Genomic DNA, 20417 nt, shown 5'->3' on the forward strand with positions numbered 1-20417 from the left:
AACTTTTGTTTGGAAGATCTGTCCAGTGGTGATAGAGGTGTGTTGAAGTCTCCCATGATTATTGTATGGTGGTCTATTAGACTCTTGAACTTGAGAAGAGTTTGTTTGATGAACATAGCTGCACCATTGTTTGGGGCATATATATTTATGATTGTTATGTCTTGTTGGTGTATGGTTCCCTTGAGCAGTATGTAGTGTCCCTCTTTATCCCTTTTGATTAACTTTGGCTTGAAATCTATTTTATTTGATATGAGTATGGATACTCCTGCTTGTTTCCGAAGTCCATATGAGTGATATGATTTTTCCCAACCTTTCACCTTCAGCCTATGTATGTCTTTTCCTATCAAATGCGTCTCCTGTAGGCAGCATATTGTTGGGTCTTGTTTTGTGATCCATTCTACTAGCCTGTGTCTCTTGATTGGTGAGTTTAAGCCATTAACATTTAGGGTTATTATTGAGATATAGGTTGTTCTTCCAGCCATATTTGTTTATTTATGTTACTAAACATGGTTTGTTTTCCTCTTTGATTATTTTCCCCCCTTTAGTGTCCTACCTCCCACTGTTGGTTTCCATTGTTATTTTCCATTTCCTCTTCCTGTAATGTTTTGCCAAGGATGTTTTGAAGAGATGGTTTTCTAGCTGCAAATTCTTTTAACTTTTGTTTATCGTGGAAGGTTTTAATTTCATCTTCCATCCTGAAGCTTAATTTCGCTGGAAACACAATTCTTGGTTGGAACCCATTTTCTTTCAGTGTTTGAAATATGTTATTCCAGGATCTTCTAGCTTTCAGAGTCTGTGTTGAAAGATCAGCTGTTATCCTGATTGGCTTACCCCTAAATGTGATCTGCTTCCTTTCTCTTGTAGCTTTTAAAATTCTCTCCTTATTCTGTATGTTGGGCATCTTCATTATAATGTGTCTAGGTGTGGGTCTCTTATGATTTTGCACATTTGGCGTCCTGTAGGCTTCTAGGATTTGGGGTTCTGTCTCATTCTTCAAGTCTGGGAAGTTTTCTCGTATTATTTCATTGAATAGATTGCTCATTCCTTTGGTTTGAAACTCTGTCCCTTCCTGTATCCCAATGACTCTTAAATTTGGTCTCTTGATGTTATCCCATATTTCTTGGATGTTCTGCTCATGGTTTCTTAACAGTCTTGCTGAGCTGTCTATGTTCTTTTCAAGTTGAAATACTTTATCTTCATTGTCTGATGTTCTGTCTTCTAAGTGTTCTACTCTGCTGGTAGTATTCTCAATTGAGTTTTTAAGTTGGCTTATTGCTTCCTGCATTTCTAGGATTTCTGTTTGTTTGTTTTTTATAACCTCTATTTCCCTGTATAGTTGATCTTTTGCTTCTTGGATTTGTTTATGTAATTCATTGTTGAAGTGATCTTTCATTGTCTGATTTTGCTGTCTGATGTCTTCCTTGAGACTCCAGATCATCTGAAGCATGTATATCCTGAATTCTTTATCTGACATTCCATCTGCTGCAGCTATTACCTCTTCTAACGTTGAGTTGACCTGCAATGCTTGTGGTCCTTTCTTTCCTTGTCTCTTCATACTGTTCGCGTTCCTTTCTACTTGGTGAAACTGTTGTGCTATTGAATTTTCCCCCTATATATTTATATTGGTCTTGTATAGTTGCAAAGTCTCCCTCGCAGGCGCGGGCGGCGGCTCTGTCCCTCTGCGGGCCGCTAGGCTTGTTCTGTCGGTGGTCACAGTTCTGTCTACTTTGCAGGCGCAGGCAGCGGCACTGCCCCTCTGCAGGCCTCTGGGGCTGTACTGCCAATGGGTCGCAGGTGCGCCTACCTTGCAGGCGCGGGGGGGGGACGGCTCTACCCTTCCTCAGGCCACTGGGCCTGTTCTGTCTCTTGGTTGCAGGTCTGGCCTGTTCTGATGGTGGTCACAGTTCCGTCTACCTTGCAGGCGCTGGGGGGAGGGGGCGGCTCTGCCTCTCAGCAGGTCGCTGCTCCTCTTCTGCTGGTGGGTCGCAGGCCCGCCTACCTTGCAGGAGTGATTGGAAGCTCTGTCCCGCCGCGGGCCACTGGGCCTTTTCTGTCGGTGGTCACAGTTCCCCTACCTGGCAGGCGCGGGGGGTGTGGGGCGGCTCTGCCCCTCAGCAGGCCGCTGGGCCTGCTCCGTGCATGGTCACAGTTCCCTCTACTTTGCCGGCACAGGGGGAGGGGGCGGCTCAGCCTCTCAGCAGGCCGCTGCTCCTCTTCTGCCGGTGGGTCACAGGCCCGCCTACCTTGCAGGAGTGTTCCTATTTTCTTGATATGTGCATTTGTGGTCTATTTCTATCTCTTCCTCAGGGGCGAACAACTTCAAACCTTGAGCCAACCATTTTTCCCAATCTGCCTGAGAAAATTCTAGGGATAGGCAGCTTGAAACAAACACAAAACAAATCAAAACAAGAACACATTGTTTTTTAAAATGGTCACCCATTCTCTCGCCTTCCCTTCGGGGCAAGCAATTTCACTTACCCCGAAGCTTCAGATGTTCCCCATACGGGCCACCAAATGCCGCAGTCTGGCTGGGCACAAATCATGAGCCACTGCAGCAGGAACAAACTTTATTTTTGAACTGCAGGAAAACACTTCACACAGCTCCCGGGGAATCCTCCCGAACGCCAGGCGGCTTGTCCAGGAACCCCCAACCGGAAATATCTCTCCTGGAAATCCCTCCTCCTGCACTTCCCCAACCAATGGGAACTCTCGGGGAATCCCCGGAAATCCCCACGAGAACTCCAAAATAGTGCGAGAACTCAAAAGTTGCAGCAGAGGCGGATAGTAATGCCTCGCCTGTCAATCAATACTGTTGGCAAAATGCCAGGGGCCATACAGACTCGGCTGTGGCTCTCAGCAGAACCCCCTTTCAAAGAACCTTCCAGGGGCTGGGGTTGTAGTTTAGTGGTAGAGTGCTCACCCAGCATGTATGAGGCATTGGGTTCAATCCTTGGCACCACATAAAAATAAAATAAAGGTTATTATGTTCACCTACAACTAAAACATATTTTTTTAAAAAAGAACTTTCCAAAGTTTTCCATTATAGGCTCATGAATCTTAGGCCTAACTATAAAAACTAAAATTATGAAATTTCTAGCAGAAAACAGAAAAAAATCTTTTATGACATTAAGGTAAACAAATATTTCTCAGCTAAGGCACCAAAGGCACAGTCCGTCAACAAAAAATAAACCATTTGGACTTCACCAAAATCAACAACTTCTAATCTTCAAAAGACATTGTTAAGGGTTGTGATATAGCTCAGTTGGTAGAGTGCTTGCCTTGCACGCACAAGGCCTTGGGTTTGATCCCCAGCACCAAAAAAAAAAAAAAAAAAAAAAAGTGTTAAAACACATCACAGACTAAGAGGAAACACTTGCAAATCATATATCTGAAAATGTAATACCAAGAAAACAACCTGGTTTTGTACCAAAAAAGGGGGCAATATATTTGAAAAAATACACTATCAAAGAAGATATATGGGTGGCAAGCAAATAAGATCAACACCAGAAGTTTGCAAGGAAATGCAAATGAAAACCACAAGAGATACTGCTTCACCTTAGAGTGGCTAAAAGTAAAAAGACTGATGATATCAAGTACTTAGGAGGGTGTGAAGCAATAGAACTGATATTTTGCTGGTAGAAATGTGAGAAGGTGGAGCCCCCCTGTGGAAAATAGTTTGGCTGGTTTCTTACACAGTTAAACATATTACAACAGCTATTCAATTCCTATGCATTTACTCAATTGAAACGAAAACCCATGGACCCCCCCTGCAAAATCTGCACATGAATGTTTATGTAAACATAATTTGTAAACATAAATTGTAAATATATGTCCCTCAGCTACAGAATAGATAAGCAAATTGTAGTACGTCCATCATGTTGGAGGGAATGTGATTGGGTACAATTATTTTGAAAAATGGTTCTTCAGTATTTACCAAAGTCAAACCCAGAAATTGCATTCCTAGAAATATACACAACAGAAAAAGCTTATACAAGAATGTTTACAGCATTACTACTCATAATAACCCATAATAAAGAGTACATAATAACTTAGAGTATCTAATAAAGACTCCAGTTTGGACGTTCTTCCATGACAACTTTCAATCCCCATCACTCTGCTTTCTCTTTTGCCTACACCTGGATATGCCCATAGGAAAGCACACGGTTCCCTTCCTTGGCACAGGTGGGAAGTTCGACCTACACAAACTCCAGCCTGGATCCTCCTGCCCTCTGCCTGACCACCATATACACCAAAGCCACTTGCCCCTTCTTTGGCCCAAGCCAAACTGCCCCACTTGAGGGTGGGCCTGCCTTTTGAACCCTCCTATGAGTGTGTAGCATCACCAGTCTGGAGCTCTGAAGCAGTTTGGGGTCAGGGGGGTGATAACTTCCCTCCACAGAGCAGCCTCGAAGCAAACCGTAACCTGGAAACTACTCAAATGTTGAGTGAGTGAATGAGTGGATAAAAGAAGAAAAAAAGCCTATTTACCTAATGGAACTTATAGAATAATGAGAATGAATTACAACTTCATGTCTCATGATGTTGATCTGAAGAAACCAAACACAAAAGAATATAGAGCTGTTCCTCAACAAAGATCCCTGATAAACCCATTACAAGTTGAAAATAATGTTAAATTGAAAATGATTTAATACATTTAACTTGCCAAGCATTGTAGCTTAGTCCAGCCCACTTTAACCATGGTCAGAACTTATGTTAGTACCTAGTTGGGTAAAATAATCTAACACAAATGAAGTTCTGAATATTTTGTGTAATTTGTTAATACTGTACTAAAGGTGAAAACCAGAATGGTCTTGTGGGTACTCTGTCTCATCATTGCAAAGTTGAATGGCAGGATGTCTGTATTCCTTGACTACATTTTTAGAAGCGACCTATTATATGCTGGCAATCAGGGAAATTACCACTATTATTAGGGTGGTTAGGACAGTAGGTGACTGTAAAGGGGTACAGAGGCAGTGCTTTTCTGTATGTAAGACTCAATCTGGGATGGTAGTGGGGAAGGAGAGGGAGGTGAGAGGGGTAAGAGAGGATGGTGGGATGGAATGGTCCAGCTCTGAGAAGTTCCTTGCTCCTATTTCAGCAGACGGATTGAGTGTGAACCAGCCCCGCCCAGTGGACAAATGTGGAAGTGCACATCAAAGCTTAATACTTTGGGTGGCATCTCTCAAAGACCTCTGGTGGTGGCAGCTAATTTTGGGGATGGGGTGTAGATTATGGACTCAGCAAAGGAATAGAGAATCCCCAAACACTCTGAGGCCAGCTTTTTTTTTTAAAGAGAGAGAATTTTTTAAATATTTTTTAGTTTTTGGTGGACACAACATCTTTATTCTTTTTATTTTTTATGTGGTGCTGAGGATTGAACCCAGCGCCCCGCGCATGCCAGGTGAGTGCACTACTACTTGAGCCATATCCCCAGCCCAAGGCCAGCCTTTTTGTCGTACTACAGAAATCTGGGCTCATCCATACTGAGAAGACAAATGACATCTCACAGGAGAGAAAGGAAAGTGAGAGGGAAGGTGGACCCTATACCACCTTGAGGGCTCCACTGTCCCCAGCCTTGACCTCTCACCAGGTAGTCCTGGACCGGTTTGGGAATCACCTTTACTCAGGTGCTGGATGCTACTCTAGGAAGGTAGGTAGTAATGCCCATTTTACAGGTGAGGGAACGAAGGCCCAGGTAATTTGGCTTATAAATGGCAGAGCTAGGGTTCAAACTCAGTTCTCCTGACTCCAAGTTCCAGCTTTAAACCATGACTCTCTTCATAGAGCGTGTCAACCTTTTTTTGTGTGTCATGGCTCCCCCTGTCCATCTGGCAAAACCTATGGGCCTACCTCAGAATTATGTTTTAAAAATAAGTAGAATAAAATACTTATGATTACCAGTTCTGTTGAAATTGCCAAGAATTCCAGTCTTACTGAAAGATTTTTTAAAGTTGTGACATATATATATATATATATATATATATATATATATTATTGATTGATGTCTTAAATTCAAGATCTAGCTGTGGTTCTGGGAAAAATAAAGTTTCCAGGAAGTGATTATAAATATTTTTAGATGTCTGGTATGATGGTAATGTGAAATGAAACTGTCGTGAATTTTATGGGTGAAAGAGTCATGGGTCACATTCCCATGGAAGGAAATGCTAAATTTCCATCAGAGGTTAGAGAAGATAAGGGCGTAATCTTGTTCCCATCTGAGCCCGAAGATTACTCTTACATGCTAGGTGTGGGCCCACCAGGGTCTGTGGACCCTGCGTTAAGACTCTTGGAGTCTGTTGCCTCTGACTCATTTCCCCTTACCCTTGTCTATTCCCAGGTTTCTCTAGAAAACTGCCTGCAAGTTGGTAACTAGCAGAGAGAGCTGGGTGCTCACTAAACAATAAGGCCACAGACTCCACAGACACTTCCTGAGGCCTTCACTGCCTCAATGGTCTGTTGGACCCAGAGATACATAGAGGAATAAGATGCAAACTTCCCTTTAATAAGCCCCCTTCTGGTAGAGGTGAGGTCCCTTAGTAGCTTATGATGAAACTTCAAATGAATCAGCAGACAAGATGTGAGGCTCTGGGAAAAGAAGCTTCATCCCATGGCCAGGAAGTCCAGGTGGAGTCTCTAAGAGGCAACACAGGCGCTGAGGATGGTGATAGGTTTGTGGGGCAGTGAGCTTAGTGATTAGGTACACAGACTCTGTCATGAGATGGCTTGGGTTTAAAACATGGTTCTATTGCTTACTAGTTGTGGAACTTCACGCAAGTCTCTCTGATCCCTCTGCTCCAGTTCCTCATTTGTAAATGGAGGTGACTCTGATACCTCCTAGCAGTGGTATAAAGATTAAGTGACTTTAAGTGCTGTTAATTATGATGATGGGTTTGATGGCCATTGGAGAAGTGGACAGAAGGGTGAGGCCTTTCTAGGTGTCAGGGACAGCTCGAGCTGTGCAGAGACTGGAGCCTTTCCTTATGAAAGGAACTGGGTAGGGACTAGGGGCTGCTGGTCTGATGACCTAAGGTGGAACACAGACAAGCATGCTTTTATTTTATTTTGCATCGGGAATAACATCAAACCTGTGATTTTGCCAATATTACTCCCAAAGACAGGGTTAGACTGAGTAATTTAGGTTTTAAAAAGTGATAATTTGATTAGAGAGTGCATTCATACGCCCTACGCCATGGCAAAAAAACAGGGAAGTTGTAGTGATGGCTGCTTTGAGTCACTGTATTGGAAGATGGGAACAGCCTTCACTTAATGGAATTTTCCAGATTCTCTTGGCTCAGCCCAAGAATCCCCCAAACTCTGAATAGGACCCAGAGGTTGATGCAAACACATGGTATGTGGAAAAAGCCCAGCAACACCACACCCTTTAATTTCTAGTAACACTAATAGTCAGGATTTCAAACCTCAGGTCACCACCCAGAAGTGGGTTATGAAATTAGGGTCATGGCTAGCATTTAGAAATATGAAACAGATTAGAATAAAAGTATCAAAGTGCATTCTGATAGTTAGGGTTATTATCACTTTGAGACATCTTCAGGTGTGTGCTTGTGCACCCAGATGACCAATAGAATGCACTTCCTACTGTTGGTTGCAGGCAAAAACATCTGCTGCATTGGAACCAGACCTGGCTTCTCCTCCTGCTCCCCCACTGCTATCTCACAGTGTGGTCCTCGGATCTCTGAGCCTCAAAGGCATCAAGTGGCTGAGAAGGTAAAGAGCTATGTTTATGCCAGGGTTTCTGATTTAGCCAAGGTGTTCCTGAGCCTGCCTGGATGCCACGTCTGTGGGATCGTGTTCTCTGGGAAGGAAGACGAGGATCAGGACAGTCATACTCCTGGGCTTTCCGCAGTCCCCCAGAGTTCCCTTTTCCAGACTTCAAGTCCACACCCAGGGTTTCTGCTTCCAAACATTCCATCACTTTTCCAGTTACAGCGTTTCCTTATCTCTCATGATTTCCTTCTTTTGTGGCCACCCTTCCCACTGTGATATGTGATTGGGTGGAGTGCTGCTCACTCTTGAAGTGGTCTCTCTGGGCTCCATCTCCACCTCTCCAGAGACCCACCCACTGTGCTGTGGAGTTGGAGGGTTTGGCGGGGGCTCCTGGGGACTTTGGCTCAGCAGTTTCCTCCCAAAGACTCATTCCAAGTGTAGCTGGGTGGTGACCTGAAAGACAGTTTTTGGATAGAGTATGTATATAATTGTTGTAATGGGGGTCATCCTGGAACAGCTCTAAGATAAAGATTTGAGTGTAAATTTTAGGTTGAGCTATATTACATTGGCATTTTTTTCTTTAAATTTGTTCTTTTTATACATGACCGTGGAATGTATTTTGACATATTATACCTACATGAAGCATAACTTCCCATTCTTGTGATGTGGAGTTATACTGGTCATGGATTCATACATGAACATAGGAAAGTTATGTCCAATTCATTGTACTATCTTTTCTATCCCATCCTCCTGAAATTGGCATTTTTTATAAGTCAAAGAAGGCCAAATATCAGTAATATCATATGATTCCATATTTGCTTATTTATATTTCAGAATTGAGGATTGAACCCTGAGGGTACTCTCCCAATGAGCTACATCTCCAGCCCCCCCCCCTTTTTTTGAGACTCCATAAGTTGCCAATGGTCTCACTAAGTTGCTGAGGCTGGCCCCGAACTTGTGGTCCTCCTTCTTCAACCTCCCAAATTGATGGGATTACCGGTATGTGCCACCATGCCCTGATCTGCTAATATTCTATTTGGCAGGTGAAGGAGACATGAACAGGAGAGTGGAGGAGCGAGGCAGGAGAGAGAAGGCAGCCAGCAAAAAGATTCATTTTCTAACCACTTTCTCTGTGGGCAGTTGAAGCTTCATCCTCTTGGATTAATTGAGGGAGACAGCACACATAACATACCTCATTATCCCACCAGAGGAGCAAGGAAAGTGAGTTTTTATACACACCGACCTTAGCCTTTGGTTGGGGGGTTCTTGGGAGCCAGGGGCTAGGGACATTATGTTCTTGGAACTGCTGGCACACTGCACTGGTGGACTGGGGCACAACAGGCATCGTTCACTACAAAGACACAGCCAAAGACACAGCAGTGTGAGTAAGGACTGTTGGATATCGGCCATGGTGTCCTGAGTACGGGAGGGAAAGGGCACCGGAGGGCTGCCAACAGCACGTGCTGCAGGAGCTGTGCCAGTGCATTCCAAAAGTGCCTCTAGTGTGCACTTTGGGGCTCAAACTCAAGTCGACAAGAAAATGCAATCACTTTTTTCCCCCAACAGTTGTTTTCTATCATGGGACCCCATTCTACAGAACTAGGGAAGTGAAATCTCAGCACTTTGACAGTCTTACCCCTTTCCTAGAATTGCATCAATTCCAGGCAACTGGTTGATGCCCAGACCTAGGATCGTGGTGGGCTCTGGTTCTTGGTGGCATCTGTCCTCATGAGCCTCTACTTAGTCCTCATGTCCTGCTTTCCCTGGTGATCATCAGCCCCACACATCCATACTCATGGTAGTCCACCAACACCTTCAGGCCTGACTCTTTATTGAAGATATCATTTGTTTGCTTCGATGCCAGTCTAGGACATGGACTTGGGCTACCTGTGGCCTTGTTCACCTTGGACTCACCATGTTTCAGCTTCCTCTGCCCTTGATTCCTACCAACTCTAGGATTCTGGCCAGGAGGCAGGAACAGGGTCCCTCTGATGTCTACACTGGTCTGCGTCCCTCTTACTTTCTCTTCCCCAGTTCTGGGAACATTTTTTAATTTTATATGGGCTAGAAAGAGAACCTTAATTTCCTATACTCAAAATCCAAGAGAAAATTTGGAGATCTTCCCTAAGGTCTGGCCATTTAGGTGGCAGGAAGGCCATATGGGAGAAACATGACTGAACGTTTTAAAAGGTTATCTTGCCTTAGCCCCCAAGGAACACACCCTGGCCCCAGATGAGGCATTGCAGCACTAACCCTCCACAGGTTCCCTGTCTGCTACTTTCTGCCTTCTGGCCCTGATAGTTTGTGTGATGCAAGAGAGAAAGTTGTTAACTTAAACAATTAGGTCCATGGTATAATTAACTTGGAGTCCATGGTATAATTCAGGGGATCCCTGAATTTGGATGGGAAACAATTTACATTTTCATTTTCATTAGCTCCCTTCATTAGCCTCCATAGGCAACAAAGCACAGTAATATCCGCAGGACCTGCCCCAAGGATCTTGAAATATCGTTCATATTCCTCACTGCCCTGGACTGGGTGTGTGTGTCCTTCTACCCTCCATATGTTGGAACCTAATCCCTATTGGGATGGTGTTTGAAGGTGGAGGCCTTGGGTGGTGTTTAGGTCACAAGGGTGAGCCCTCCTGGATGGGATCAGTATCCTTATGAAAGACCCCCAGCAAGTTCCCTCTTTGCTCCCTTCCCTCAGAAGGGACCTTCAGCAGACACCGAATCTGCACGTGCCTTGACTTTAAACTTCCCAATCTCCAGAATTGTAAAAAATAAATTTCCAGAATACACAGTTTATGGTATTCTGTTACAGCATTCCCAAGGGACGAAGACTATCACTATTGTGGCAGTTGTAGGATCCATCACTAGGTCATTTTTCATATGTTAATCTTGATAATGCATATATTGCTATATCATGAGGGTTTTAAAATGTTAGTAACTATTTCAGAATAAATATTTAACATTTTTTAAATTTTTAAATTGTGGATGGACCCCAATACCTTTATTTATTTATTTATTCATTTATTTGTGGTGTTGAGGATTGAACCTGGTGCCTCACACATGCTAAGCAAATGCTCTACCACTGAGCCCCAGCCTCAGGTTTAAATTTTTAAGATACATGCGGTTATGGATCTGTAAGAAATAATACAGAAATAATCAAGAGTACTTTCGCCCAGTTCCCTCAGCAGTGACCTCTTGCATAACTGTGGTGTACCCTCACAACCAAGGATTCCACATGGATCAAATCCACGGGTCTTATTCAGATGTTTCAAGTTTTACATGCACCAGTTTGTGTGTGTATTTTGTTCTGTATAATTTGGTCACACATGTAGATTCATGTGACCACCACCACTGTGAACACACAGTGGCCACATGGATCCCTCACATGGTCCTTTGAAAACCAGACATTCCCCCCTTCTCCCTTCCCTAGGCCCTGCCATCCACAGATCTGTTTTTTATTTGTATAATTTGGATTATGTAAATAATGTCATGTAATGGTATCTCTTACCTTTGGAAATTCATGACTCTCAGAAATACAAAACTGTTGAAATTGTTTTTTTTTCCCCATCCAGCACAGTCCTCTTGCAACCCATCCGACTTGTTTGTGCAGATCAACAACTTGTTCTTTTGTCTTATTGGGTGATGTTCCACAGCAGGCATGGACTGATTGCTTAACCATTTGCTTGTTGAGTGACCTTTGGATTATTTCCAGATTGGAGCTATAATTGTTTTTTTTTTCCTAAGTGTATTTATTATTTTGGTATTGAGGACTGAACTCAGGGCACTCTACCTCTGAGATACATCCCCAGCTCTTTTAATATATTTATTGATTTTTGAAAAAGAGTCTGTCTCAGTTGCTGACACTGGCTTCAAACTTGTGATCCTCCTGCCTTAGCCTCCCAAGTAGCTGGAATTCCAGGTATGTTCCACCATACCCGGTTATAATTTGTATTAAATATATTTTATTTTATATTAAAAGAATATTGTTCTGAGAGGGAACTCAAAGACTTTGCTGGACTGTCCAAGGGACCCATTGGTACAAAATGTGATTCTAAGGGGAGAAGCATCTTTCCCTTCACATGATTCCTTTCTATCCACAGAGACTGCGTGGGAATGGAAGCAGAAAGGGGCAGAAATCTGAGAGCTTTACCAGGTCCTCTGAGCTCTTGGGGTGAGATCTGAAGCAGATAGTCCCTGTCACTGAAGGGACAACCAGAGTTGAGCTGCACTATAATGACAGGAAGTGAGCCTGTGGCCTAGGGAGTCAGAAGATGACAAGGGACCCAGCCTCAGGGCAACTTGAAACCTAATCACGTCCCAAACCTCAGGAAAATCTGCCCTGCTCAGAGAGCTTTGAGGAGAGAAAGCACAGTGATAGACAGAGCCCCACTCCTGCATACAGAGGAATAAGAACAGCTGCAGTAAGTGAGCAGTGGAGAGGATGGGAAGTTCAAGGAGCAAAGGCCCAGAGCTAAAATGACAGATCCCAGGAACTGTGCAGGGGCCATCCCCAGCTAGAGACAAACCCATTGTCAAAGGACAATGTGATATCAGCTGACACTGATTTCATTTGTTGAGAGTTTTCTTAGTTTAGTTTTAGAAGTGAGGAGAATTCCCTTAGTGATGACCTTCCATCCTCCCATCGCCTAAAACCAGCCATCCATTGGGCAGTTTCAGGTGGAGTTTGTATTCTGTCTCCTCTTTGTATGCCCAGCCCTGGGTGGTACTGTGGCTTGCGTAGGGATCTGGTAGCCAAGTGCTAAGGAATGCCAGTAGCTAAGAAGCCATTTAGAAGGAAGATGCTCAAGCAGATAGGAAAGGGTCTACAGGAGGAGAATATGTCGTCAAAGTTAAGCCAGGTTCCTATCACACAGCCACAGAAGCACAGCGTCATCTGTGAAGGAGTCTGGTGAACATCTTCAAACCCAAATCTGATCACACCTTAGACTTTCACTTTAAAGGAAATGCAGAGGACAGAAAGCCATGCTAAACAATACCAGAGGATGCAGTCAACAACATCCAGATCTTGGGAAAATTAATGTACAGCAGGAACAACCAGTTTCTTCAATAAATAAGTTGAAAGGGAAAGCATGAAGATGGAGTTGGAGAGGGACTGGGAAATGAAAAACATCTGTCTACAATCATCATCATCATGTGCAGCTATCGTCTGTCTATACACATATATGTATACAGGTACGTCAATCACTCATAGCATGGGGACTTTATTTGAATTCTGATTCAAATACATGATAAATGGAAACATTATGGCATTTATATGGGAGTGACTAGATATTTGATGATAGGGATTCAGTGTTGACTTTTTTAGGTGTGACAGTGGTCAGAGTCCTTATCTTTCAAAGGTACCTCAAATATTTACAGATTACATGATATGATATCTGCTATTTGCTTCAAAATAATACCAAAAGTAGTAAGTAGGTGGCAGAGTAGGCAAAAGAGATCGGCTGCTGTTTGGTCATTGGTGGGCTGGGTGGGGGATGCTTTGGGAGCTCGTTATCCCCATCTGGCACTTTTGGAGGACATATTTCAAAATTGCCATAATAAACAACTTATTTAATAAAATGGCAGGAACTATCTGGTGAGGAGGGGAAAACATCTGGATTCAGAAGGGAGGGTGCAATAAACCAACAGGGTGGAGGCTGAGGGTGGAGTTGGGGATAGTCGGGTCCAAATCCCAGCCCTGAAATTTGGAATTACCTAATCACTTTGTGCCTGATTTTCCTCATTTTAAAATGGGGTTGTAGGAGGATGGGACAGCTTAATATGTGTGGGTCATGGAAAGCAGATCTAGTCCAGTCAAGTGCAAGGTAAGCACGAATGAGTATGTTATTCTGCCTTTTGTGCTCTGTCTGGGGTATGGCCCAGAGAGGTACTTGGGGAGGTCGGGTGAAGAGGTGAAAGAGTGGTTGGGGAAAGGTCTCCAGTTCTCAACTGTTGATTAGCAGCCAGCTTTTTGAGTTTCCAGAGACACTGAAAGTATTTAAAAGGAAATAACTCTAGAGAAATTAGACTGGCTACTCAAAGCTGGCAGCCATCCACCCACTTCCAAGCCCAAATGCTACTATTTGCCATTCCTGACCTTGAACTGGCTGGGTGTCCAGTTTCCAGTCATGGGCTTGCAGAAGCACAAACAGCAATCTCCAAAGGTAAATTCTTAGAGTCAAAACAGGATGTCACAGATGATGGGTGCATGGATATCACTGAATCCCACCCTCTACAACTGGTCCATGGCAGGGAAACTGAGCTCCTGGGAATTCTGGGGTGGTGGGATCTTTGTATATAAGAATCATTGAAACTGGTGTTAGGTAAAAGCATGGAGCCTGGCCTAATCCCCAGAGAAGATATCTGGAAAGCCACACTATAACTCTAAAAAGTAATATATGGCTGGAATAAATGTCTTGATATCAAAGAAATACATTTACATCAAGGCAAGAGATTGAGATTAGGGGAAGGGTTACAAACTCCCTGTTTAGTGTCAGCAGCCCCTCCAGAGGCCCTGAGCACAAGTCCCTGTGAAGATGTACTAAAGAGGAGACATCACAGGTCTGGAATGGACAGACAGCCTGGGGGCTGTGCAGAAAGAGGAAATGGGAGAGGTGAGCTGAGAGACATTTGCTTCCTGTTGTGCCGTCAATGGAGCATGATAGGAAGAAGTTAGTCTGAGACTCCGGCAGAACATCTAATCAAAGTGAGTAAATATGGGCACTAACCAAGCTTCTAAATTGGTGGGTAAGTTTGTGGTTTAGGAATTCAAGAGTCTTATGGCCCTAGAGGAAGACTTGACAACCTGCTCATAGGCTCAGCTAGAACGAGATGAGCTTTGTCTCACGAAGACAGAGAAATGGAGAGAAAGAGACAGAGTGAGCTAGAGGATGAGGCAGGGCCAACCAGGCCTCTCCCATCAAAGTGCCAATCTGCAAAGTGCCAGTTGGGTGATGCTGGGAAATCAACTCCTGCTCTGCGTGGGGACAGTGCCAGGTACTCCATGCAGATGAACAAGACCCTGACTGTGAGGAATTCGCAATTGTGGTAGGGAGATAGATGTGTCCCTAAATGATACAGGAATGAGAGCAGGGGAAGAGAGAGGCCTGGAGAAACTCATGGAGGCTCCCAGGGGGTGGTGGGCCTAGAGCTGAGTCGGAGGATGGGGCGTGGGGGGGGCGTGGGAGGGTGCAAGACAGGAAGGATCCTCTGCAGCCCAAAGGTTCACAGGTGCACACTCCTGGCTCAGCTGAAGAGAGAAGCAGGTGTTTTGAAAATATGATGCTAATTTTCACTGTAACTGTGGATGTAGCCCATATGTTAAGAGTGGAAGTATGTTAGGAAGTACATCAGAACAGTGAAGGAGTCTAGGTCTACTCTGAAGGTGAGGCAGCATTGCAACCCTGGGAGGAGCCCTGTGTACCCAGCTCCTGACCTCAAAAACTGGGTCCACTTCTCTCCCAGGGCAAACAGAATCCTTGCATGTCTTGAAACAAGAGAAATGTATCCACAGCCTTCTCCCTCGGGCTCACTTCAACACTGGCAAATGCTTCCTTTCCTGGGCTAGAGCTTCTCTGGCAGCTGTGTACTGCCTTGTCTCCTTTGGCTGCCCTTGTAACTGGTGGAGAGCAGCTGGTAATCATCCCTTGGGTGGAGAGTATTTCCTTTGCAAATTAGGAAAAAACTTTGGGTAGATGTTGCCAGCTGCCTGCTGCTTTGGCTTCTCAGCCCAGCAGGAAGGGGGATGCAAGCAGGAACAATTCAGGATGTGAGTTTGGTGGTGCAGGAGGGAGGATGAATGGCTGGATGGCAAGTGGCAGGACCAGAGGCCACCTGGCTGGGTTCAACCCTATCTGTAACTTCCTGCCTATGGAGCTATGACACATGTTCCCTAACTGCAGCCTGTCTATTCCAGGAAAAGGTCCCATCCTTGCTGGGATGGTGCCTTGGTGGGTTCCAGGGAAACCCAACTACCTGCCAGACAGTGTTTGATGTGTTCTGATTGGGAAGTGACATGGAGGGCAGGTGACTTAGCCTCTGGACATGTCTCATTAGAAAGTTGGTGCAACAGGAAGCAGATGGGTTGAGATATTTTAAAAAGGATGAGACAACTTGATGAGCAAGATAAATAATGATAGTAATAGAATTAAATAAATGCACTTGAATCCCTATTGATATAAAAAAATAAATAAATTAGGAGAAGGACCAAACTCTTTCTTATAGCAAAACTCCAATTAATAAATATGGAAAGAATGAAGGAAATGGAAAATTGTCAATTGGCAAACACCACAGTAATGATTGATTGTTGGAAAGTATCATCAATGGATACTAAAATTAGTGGGCAAAAGGATGATGAGAAACAGGATAGTTGCATCGTTTCCAAGAATCTGTCCACAAAAGTCTTACTAATTAAAAGGAATAAATAGTAATTTTACAGTGGAAAAACTTGGCAGATACCAGCTTTCCTAAATGATCAAAGTTAACACCACCAGTAAAGAGACATTCTGAAATTGTGTACCTCTGATATATGATGCAGTGAGGACACCCATCACTTCTGTGCTGCTCTACCCAAAATGCATAACCCCAGTTAGATCATGAAGAGACATCCTGAAAGAAGTGGACAGCATTTTTTAAAACCATCAAGGCCATGAAACATCAATGTTCACACTAACAGAACATTAGTGTGACAGTTGATGAAATTTAAATAAGATCTGTGTATGAGTCCATCTTATGTTGCTATAACAAAATACCCAAGGCTGGATGCTTTATAAAGAAAAGAGGTTTATTTAGTTCACATTTCAAAAGCACAGTGCCACCATCTGCTCAGCTTTGGTGAGAGGACTTCAAGGCAGGTAATATCATAGTGGGAATCCGTGTGGAAGAGATCACGTGGCAAGACAGCATTCTTTGAAGAACTAAGCTACTCTGAGAGACCAACATTAATCCCTTTCAAGGGCAGTATCCCCATGACCTAACTACCTTCACTAATCCCACCTCTTGAAGTTCACTATCTCTTAATACCACTACACTGGGGGCCATGAATCTCTGGGAGGACATATGGCTCAAACCATAGCATTCTGTAAGTTAATAGTATGGTGTCGATGTTCATTTCCTGGTTTGGATCACTGCACTATGACTATATCAGATGTCAATACTGGGGAAAGCTGATTGACAAGTATACAAGAATCCTATATATTATTTTTTGCAAGTCTAAAAATAATTTTAAAATAAAAACCTAAAAAGCAGGAGTGGTGAAGAAGGAGCCCAGTTTCTAGAATTTAATTGTTGTCTGAGAGGTAGCCAGGTCTTCGTGGCTCTTTTGGGCAACTCTCTGGGCCTTATTCTCTGGAGCTATTGATAATTCACATTTGGCCTGGAAAGATTTAGAGATCCATCTTCCTAGAGGATCCCCTGCTCCCCTCTGTCTGAGTGAACATTTGTCACGGGCTTGATCTCTACTCTGGGTGGCCTGTGGACCCCAGAGAAAGGCATTGTCTAAGTCCATGTCTACCCCTGGGGACATTCAATTTCCTGATGCCAATCTGAGGGATCAACCCCACCCTCAATACAGATGCAAAAACAGAGCCCCAGAGAGGTGAAGCCATCCTCTGTAGGTCACACAGCTGGTAAATACAGATCTAGATTCAAGGCCAGCTCTTTGTGACCCCAATACCAGGGCCTTGAATCCACTTGGCATTACTGCTGTACTACATCTGCTATGTGTCAAGCAAATAGCAGCCCTGGAGTTGAAGGTGTCCGAGACCCTGATCCTGGACCACATGGGAGGGGAACCTTCATACTTCTGAGCATATGCAGACATTTATTAAATCAGTCTCTGCTTTTACCCAGCCCTGGGCTTGAGCTAGAGGATCAGATATGGTCCTTGCTCTGAGAGCTCCTTATCCAGTGAGGACACAGACAACTAAATCTAGCTCTACAGTGCTGGGATGGAGTGGTGTGGGGAGAAGGAGGGGAGGAGGAAAGATGGTTTGGAAAGTCAAGGAGTTTGGATTATTACTGTTACTCTGGTTGAAACTGACAGCATAACTTGGAGAGAGTTATGGCTGGAGGAGATTCGGAGGAGTTTAGGGTAGAGGAAGATGGACAGGGGGATCCTGCTGGGGGCATGTCCAGCGTCTATGATGCTGGGTGTGAGATATCTGGCAGTGGGGCTGGAACGCCATCCAGATGGAGGACACAGTCAGACCTTGAGGTCTGGACTGGGTGTTATTATCCTTGGTCCAGCTGCTAGGGAGTCATTCCAGAGAGATCCGGTTGGGGATGCACTTTTTCCAAAGTAGTTAGAATGTCCTTGGGGATTCTCCTCCTTGAGGTGCAGTGGGGTGGGGGTTCATTCAAGCTTGACACATTTGTCAACTTCTGGGCAGCTGATGGGAGGGCTGGGGCTCTAGTAAAGGGATGTCCTCCCCCGACCCCACCCCACCCCACCCCACCCCAGTCTTAAAGCAGGATGTGTGCAGCCTGCTGTTTAGAGAGTTGAGAATCACTCCCACAGCACTTCCCCGAGGAAGAGGCACCGGGACTGCTGCTCTCCTCCCAGGCTTGGGTTACATTTCCAGGAAAGTCTTTCTGACCCTGGTAGGTTATGGCCATATTCAGGGAAGGGTGGGCCTGCCCAGAGGCCACAGGGAGGGACAGATGCAGTGGCCTGGGGAGTGGGCACCGGTTCTGGGAGAGGGAGGCGTTAGGAAGGGTCCTTGAGGAGCTTCCTTTCTAGTTCAGTTTTTGGGATGATTGCCCCAGCACCTGGAGAGCAGGTTGGTTAGCTGGCCTCTCCCCCCTGACTCCCCCTGGCTCTGAGAATCTAATTTGTGGATTTCCATCAGTCCTGTCTGCCTTCTGCTTCAAGCAGAGGCCCTCTGCAAAGAGCCTCGTTCTGCTTACACTGTGCCTCTGCCTGGTTCTGGTTCTGGGAGGCTGCCTGTCCATCATCCACCCTGGGAGCAGCACATTCAGATAGAACATGATTTATAAATTGTGGTGAAAACAGTAGCAGGGGCTGGGGATGTGACTCAGAGGTAGAGTGCTTGCCTGGCCTGCCTGAAGCCCTGGTTCAAGACCCAGCATCACCAAAAAAGGTAAAACAGCAGCAATCCATCCTGACATTTTGGGGGAGCTGAGAAAACTGTGGCTCAGAGAGGTTAAATAATTAGCCCGGTTACTCAGCCAGTAAGAAGTGGATTAATTGATCTTCTGGCTATATCTACCACTCTTCCTGCAGGTAGGGAGGTGTTTCATTTTGAACTCAGCATCCTGCTGAAATACAAATACAATGTCTGCCTTCTGGTTCAAGCAGAGGCCCTCTGCAAAGAGCCTCGTTCTGCTTGCACTGTGCCTCTGCCTGGTTCTGGTTCTGGGAGGCTGCCTGTCCATCATCCACCCTGGGATGGCTCCGGCACAGGACAAGGATGCACAACTTTGGCGTCTGTGGGGTAGGGAAATTGCGGTCTCTGGAGGTCATCCCAGCCAGGGGTGGGGTTTCACCTGCACCTGCTGTTCTCTGTCATACTTATTCATGTGTCACAGGTCTCGAGACCATCTTCAGTCCCTTCCTGCGTGCATGCGTTTTATTCTGCTGATAAAATCAAGGGAACCGAAGTTTCCTTCAGTGACTATTATATCCATGTATTTGCCTCAACTCTGGGAAAGAATTGTTTTCAGAATGGGGTGTACTGTTGCCCTGACTCAGTGACCTTGTCTTGGTGCTTTTGCTGCCTGGCTCCAGCTTCTTGGTGTTTCTGCCGACATAATCCAGAAAGAAGGCTGAGCTGAGCTGACTTCCCAGCCCCTGGCATCTTATCTCACTCCCAGAGCCTTGAAGGCTGACGCACTTTTTTAACTCCTAATTTTTTGACATTACTGTTAACCCTGCAAGAAGGAGAGCTAACTTAGCTCTGTTATTTCTCCTGAGAGGTTATAATCCCTGGACCCTTAGAGGGCCTGCTTTTTATGGGAGGTCCCTGGCTGTGTCACAAGGGGGATTTGTTCCAGGACACCCTCTGCCCCGAACTCTGTGAAAACAGAATCCTTTGATGCTTTAGTCCCTTATACCATAAACTAGCATAGTACTTACATATAACCCCACACGTCCTCCCGTATACTTTAAGTCACCTCCAGGAGACTTATGTAAATAGTCGCTGTACTGTATTTTTGAGAATATAATGACAAGAAAAAAGTTGGTACCTGTTTAATACATGTGGAATTCTTTTAAATATTCTTGATCTTTACTTGCTTGAATGTATGGATACAGACTCTGTGAATATGGAGGGCTGACTGTACTTGCTGTGTGCCCTTGGGAACGTTATTCTCCCTCTCTGAATTTCAGTTCATCATCTGTAAAATGGGGCCTATCTCATAAAACTGTGAGTCATCAGTTTATTAATACATGTAAAGTTCAGAGGAGGAAATCCACGACCTGCTGGCTATTTTCTTTGAGAGGCAGAGTATTTAGTGTTTAAGTGCATGGATTCTGGCTTTCAAATCCTGGTTCTACTACTCAATTGCTCCATGACTTTGGGCCAACTCTTTACTCTCTTTGTTGCTTTTGTGTCCTCTGTTGTAAAACAGAGCTATTCTATCCGTGTATTTACTTCTATAAGCTAAATTGTGAAGATGAAATAATTTAAAATATTTAGAGCCCTTTCGCAGGGCCCAGTACAT

The 20417-nt window shown here is 44.6% G+C and overlaps 1 protein-coding gene across 8 annotated transcripts in view; it reads left to right on the forward strand.

Annotated features, from left to right (window-relative positions):
• Ackr2 (atypical chemokine receptor 2) overlaps positions 1–20417 on the forward strand; it is a 64600-nt gene that overhangs the window by 32393 nt on the left and 11790 nt on the right. Inside the window, exons 2-4 of one of the 8 annotated variants that reach the window (XM_058576805.1) lie at positions 7610–7725; positions 8769–8946; positions 11837–12929. The exons of 1 other annotated variant lie outside the window; for it this stretch is intronic. The gene's annotated coding sequence lies outside the window, so the exon portion shown is untranslated. Of the gene's footprint in view, positions 1–7609; positions 7726–7748; positions 8947–11836; positions 12930–13451; positions 13562–13601; positions 14443–18232; positions 18336–20417 lie in introns of those variants that run through there. 6 more of the 8 variants (XM_046436471.2, XM_058576806.1, XM_046436472.2 and 3 more) reach the window with 6 other exon arrangements.

This window comes from Marmota monax, unplaced genomic scaffold (genome assembly GCF_021218885.2).
Source record: "Marmota monax isolate L192 unplaced genomic scaffold, Marmota_monax_Labrador192_F-V1.1 WCK01_AAM20220418_F8-fsc00021, whole genome shotgun sequence".
Taxonomy (NCBI): domain Eukaryota; kingdom Metazoa; phylum Chordata; class Mammalia; order Rodentia; family Sciuridae; genus Marmota; species Marmota monax.